A 5,825-nucleotide genomic window follows, 5' to 3' on the forward strand; every position below is an offset into this window, starting at 1 on the left:
TTGGACAAGCCAAGGGGCCAAAGGAGAGAGGACAATTCTCCAGTCCCTGCTGAAAAACTTCTTTTTCTCCAAAAGCAGGGTTTTTAGAGAAAAGTCTCATCTCCTCATGCTGGCAGCCAGGGCCCCTCAGACTGACTCTTCTGAAAGCATCAGCCAGATCACTTCTTATTCCAAACTCTATCCTGCACTTAGAAAAAAACCCAAGCCCCAAATCTTGTGGATCCAGCCATTGGTTTTGTTAGCCTTTATGCTTTCCTGGTTTACTTGGCTCCCTGGTGCCTGTCTGCTGCTTCTCTTCTGGAACATTCCAAACCCAGTCCTGCCTCAGGGCATTTTCTTTGCTGTTTCCTCACTGTAGATCAGGGGTGTCAAACTCATTTTGACCAAGGGCCACATCAGCCTAGCAGTTGCTTTCAAAGGGCCAAAATAATTTTAGGACTGTATAAATGTAACTACTCCTTAACTGTTAAGGAGTTGAAATTACATTCGGCCCTTTGAAGGCAAACCACGAGGCTCATGTGGCCCCTGGTGAAAATGGGTCTGACAACCCTGCCCTAGACCATTGTTTGCATGGCTGGCTGGCTTTTCCTTGTTGGATGCCTTGACAGAGTGGCCTCCTCATCAACTAACTACAATTGCATGATGTTCCCCATCTATTTTGCCTTCCCTGTTACTCTCATTCCCCTTCCCTGTTTTATTCACAGCACACATCGCTCTCTGAAATTGACTGATATGTTTATGTGTTGAACTGGTTCATGGGACAGGGTCATCATTATCTGGCCCAGACCCAATAAGCAAAACAAATAAATGGATGTGTGCTCACTCAGAGCTGGCTGGGTGCTATCTGCTGGCTGGTTGGGAGCAGGCCCTAAGCTGACCTGGGCCTCTGCTCTGGAAACATGTCCAAACTTATGATGAGGCCAGGCTTCTCAGCAGTAGGCTGACTGATGCAGAGGAGCGAAGGACTCTGCCTTGAGTACATTTACCCCTCCCTGATGCAGCTTTGACCAAAGACCAGGGTCCTTGACTTTCCTGGGGAGAACCAGCTGCAACACTCCATGTATGGATTAGTTCCATCTCCAAATCCTGACTGCCTAGAACAGATGGGCCCAGCTCTGGAAGAGTAGGGTGGGACCATGGCCTGGCTTTTGGTTCAGCTTCTACACAGCCAGGCCATGTGTATTTACCTCACTGGCCTCAACTAGCTGCTCCTTATACTGAGACATAAAGTCCTTATATTCCCACAGCACATGCCTCACGTGCTAGTACAGCTTGGCTGCCCAGAGTCTATGGTAGCCAGGAAGCCAATAATTAATCATTAAAATGAAGCAGTGTGGTTTGGGGAAAACATCCTGGGGGAGAAGTTGGAGATCTGGGTTCTTCTACTAGTGTTTTCTGAACCCAAACAAGGCCCACACCCCTTCCGTGCCCTCAGGTTTGTCTATATCATGGGTGGAAATGGAGCAAAATAAGGTCTGTTCCCTCTGAGCCACTGGGTATCCCGCAGTTAAGTATAGGTTAGAGAACCATTTCATTTGTGTGTGTATCAGTATTTGTATGTGTACCATTCCCAATGTTGTAGATATTTGCCTTTTCTTGGTGATCTTCCCTGGGAAATAGAAGCTCCTGATGACAGGGGCTCTGTCTCCATCTTTGGTAATTAACAATGCTACCTATATGGGCTTGTTGACACATATGTTATGGATAGATGGAGGAACTGGTAGATAAAGATAATCTAGTAAAGGGCTTATGCTTATCATTTAAATATTTACTGATTATGCCCTGGCTGGTGTAGCTCAGTGGATTGAGCGCGGGCCTGCGAACCAGAGGATTTCGGTTCAATTCCCAGCCAGGGCACATGCCTGGGTTGCAGGCTGGTTCCCTGCAGGCCAACTCCCAGCAGGGGACACATGAAAGGCAACCATACATTGTTATTTCTCTCCCTCTCTCCTTCCTCTCTGAAGATAAATAAATAAAAAAAATAAATATTTACTGATTATTATTTAAAAGTTTATGATTGTTATTTGAACATTTACATCTGTGGCTATCTTGCAATCAAGCACAGGCTTAGATTAAGGAAGAAAGAATACAAAAGATTAACACAGTACCAAAGGGTACTTCCACACAAAACCTCCTGCATTTTGGAGGAAACAAAAAGGTGATAATGCTGACTGCCTCTGTGTGTGCGTGAGTGAAAGAGAAAGAGACAGAGAGAGAAAGAGAGAGAGAGAGAGAGACTGAGAGAGAAAGAGAAAGCAAGCTCATGGACAGACTATACCCTTCTAGGGTCCTGCTCCTGGATGCACACAGCCTAGTGCTACCCACACCCAACACTTCCAACTCTAAGCTTCCTCAGCCAAGGAAAAATTAGCGGTAGGGAAGTGTCACTTTTCATTTCCCCGGACCAGTTTAACAAGAAACAGAGCTCTGTTTTCTGAGAGGCTCATAATTAAGTGGATTAAAATGTTTTCCTTCACTGTGACTTTGCCAACTCCCTTGTACCTATTCCTGGACCCATTCCCAGGGAGTAGACAGAGACTGGGAGGAGACAGAATGTGTTGTTGTATGCTTCCAGAGCAATTAGCTTGCGCATCATCATTTTTGGAAGAGATTTATGGCTGGCTTTTGGAGCATGGCAGCCAAGACCTCTGTGGCCCAGATTTGTCTGCTGGAGGAGTTCCTGGAAGTGAAGCCTCAATATTAATTCCAATTACAGTCAGATGGAAGTCCATTCATGAGGCCTGCCTTTGACAGGCTTCTCTCCTGCAACTCTTGACTGACCTTGAGCCACCATTGCTGCTGCCAGCCTCAGAGAAGGAAAAAAGCACACAGGGCTTAGTCCCAGTTCTTAGGAAGCTGAGAAAGCAGGCCATAATGTGGTGGACTGTGAGGGGAAAGCTGAGGAAAAATGGGGAGGCTGTGACATCTCAGCATCTTTAGTTGGAAACCATCTTCAGTATCTTTCCCAGATGCTTCTGGAAGGGTAGCATGCAAGGGACACCACCCATGGTTTGAGATTTCCCAGACACTGGGGCCATTTTTTTTCCACCTTGTTTAGCCAAGGAGACATTGCAGCCACAATCTCCAGAAGGTCCCAGGTGGGTGCTGGGGTCAGAACCTACAGTATGACCATTAGAGTTCACAGGACTGAGCTGAGCCCCTGAGGGGTCTTACATGAGCTGGGCTGTCAGTGGTTATTGCACACTCATGGCACCAAGACCCCAACAACTAAATACAAACACAATGAAACAAATACCTTGATATTAATTGTGAATTAAGCTAACAAGGTTATTAATTATACCTAAAGATGTGTATTTACTACATCAGCCTGATGATGGCTTTTGTGAGGTATTAAGGCTACTAATCAGGAAAACAGTAGATTTCTCACCAGTTGGAAGTACAGCATTCCTGGAGAATAAAGATGGTCAAGGTATTCAGGAAGTGAGAGTGTCCAGTTACAGGAGAAGGCTCAGACAGCCTGTCGTACTCGAATTTGAACAGCGATGCAAAATATGTGGTGATACTATGATTCATTTTGACTTTTTGAGTAAAATGGTTTTACACCAGAAAGCAACAATTTCTTGGGACTATGTGGATGGGGGAATCAGTCATTGGAGACTGCTTCTTATTGGCTTATAAAATCAAATATCTTGAGAATTTTTCTCTTCTCAGAGAAAACCAAAAACTCTGCCAGCATCAACAGAATTTATGGGTTTTATGATGAACATAAAAGAAGATATAACATTAAACTCTGGAAAACTTTCACAGACTGTTTTAACTGTTTACTGACAGTAGCCATCATGGATAAGAAAATATTTTGTTGTCATGGGGGTTTATCACCAGATCTTCAATCAGTGGAGCAGATTGGTGAATTATGTGACCAACTGATATACAATATCAAGGTTTTCTCTGTGATCTTTTGTTGTCTGACCCTAATAAAAATATCTTAAGCTGGGGTGAAAATGACAGAGGAGTGTCCTTGACAGTGCACAAGTGGTTGCAAAATTTCTCTATAAGCATGATATTGTAACAGGGCGCAGCCAAGAGGGGGGCCCAAAATAGGATTTGGAATGGGGTCCAGAACTCAGGGTGTCCAGGAAATATTAGAAAGACAAATAAGATGTCCTCACCCCTTATTACCTCCCACAGGTGTCAGTTGGGGGAAGGGACAAATGGAGAGGGGCCATTGAGAGCTGTTTTGCATCTAGAGTTTCGCAGATAACCTCTAGAATGGTCATTTAACTATCTATAACATTTAACTGGTTTCATAGATATGTTAAATAGCTGTGGCCATGCTCTGAGCCAGGGGGATGGAAGTGACTTCCACCCAAGACATAACTGGGGGCAGGTCCCCTGAGTTACAGTGCCTGCATGAGAGCTTGGAGATGATTGGCTCCACGCCATGGGGCCACGTCTCTCCAGACTCAGGATGGCAGCCCAGTAAACTTGGAATAATACAGGAGTCCTGGCAAGTATAGCCGATTGTAAGAGGAGGCAGAAATGGGGCTGCAGAGGACTGGTGCGGGCATTTAAACTGAGACTCGGCAACCATTGGGGGAGTACCACACAGCTTTGCCAGACTGGGGACCCCCACAGCCATGTGAGAAGGAAAGGGAACCACACGGCTGTGGCAGTGCAGAAAGAAAGCCATGCGCTTCTGGCAGAGTGGGGACCCCAGCAGCCATGTGAAGGAAAGAACCGTGCAGTTTTTCCAGAGTGGCGACCCTACCCTCTCCACAGCTCTGGTGAAGGAAAGAAGAGACTTTGCCTGGAAGAAGGGTGAAAAAATTCTTTGCCAGTAGACCATGAGAAGGTGCCACATGGCTCTGGAGTAATTAGAGATCCTGCCTGGACAGAGACCCACTGGACGGTGCCAGCAGCCTGAAACATGGATGTGTGCTTCTTTTCCTGAGTTATGGTACCCCAGATTAGGGCAGGGGGGATAAAGAAGCACTGTGGGCATCTGTGAGTATCCAAAAAGGACTTTGATATTTTAATGAAGACATTAGGTCACTACTTTAAGTCTGTATAGCTTTAAATAAACCTTTCCTTTCCTTTTCACAAATCTCTGGCATTGAGAGATGTCTTTCCAATTGGTGTTGGACAATCTAGCCCCGTAGGTGGGCCAGACGGTATTAGTAATACTGTCCTTGGGCAGGGGGCCTGTTGTTCTATAACAGTTTTTGGCATCCATGGGTGGGCCAAATATTGTCCCCCCACCTTGTACCTCTGTTCTGTAACAATACCAATCTTATATGTAGAGCTCATCAGGAAATTGAAGATGGATATGAAGTGTTTTGCAAAGAAGCAGTTAGTCATTATGTTTTCTGCACCCAATTGTGGAAAGTTTGACGATGTAGGTGCCATGATTAGTGTGGACAAAATATTAATGTGTTCTTTTCCTATTTAAAACCTGCAGAGAAAAAGAAGCCATATGCCACAAGGCCCATAACATCTCCAAGGGGTATGATCAAAGCAAGCAAAGAATTAGATGCCATTTTGATGCTGCCTTGTTGGGACTTATAACAGATAGTATATAACTTCTCAGTTTTAAAATTGCAATGTGTATTAGTCAGCTTGCTCGAATAGTGTGTTTGTGGAGCCATCTCTTCCATTCACTTAATGAATGGCATTTGCTGGTTATAACTCCCACCCCTCAAATGCTTTGTTTTTTAACTCTTCATTCATTTGCAAACAACTTTAATGATGGTGTTAAAGCTGTGCATCCCAGAATAGTTTATCCTAAGAGGAAAGGATACAATTGACCCTTCTTAAAATTTAGTACAACCCATGAATAATGTAAATGCTTCTTTTCTTTAGGATAT

The 5,825-nt window shown here is 44.7% G+C and overlaps 1 pseudogene; it reads left to right on the forward strand.

Moving 5' to 3' along the window:
• The first annotated feature begins 2,632 nt into the window (after positions 1-2,632).
• Positions 2,633-5,526, forward strand: LOC118993847 (serine/threonine-protein phosphatase PP1-gamma catalytic subunit-like; annotated as a pseudogene).
• Positions 5,527-5,825: the final 299 nt, after the last annotated feature.

Source organism: Sturnira hondurensis, unplaced genomic scaffold (assembly GCF_014824575.4).
Source record: "Sturnira hondurensis isolate 20B ecotype Veracruz unplaced genomic scaffold, ASM1482457v3 Scaffold0008916, whole genome shotgun sequence".
Taxonomy (NCBI): domain Eukaryota; kingdom Metazoa; phylum Chordata; class Mammalia; order Chiroptera; family Phyllostomidae; genus Sturnira; species Sturnira hondurensis.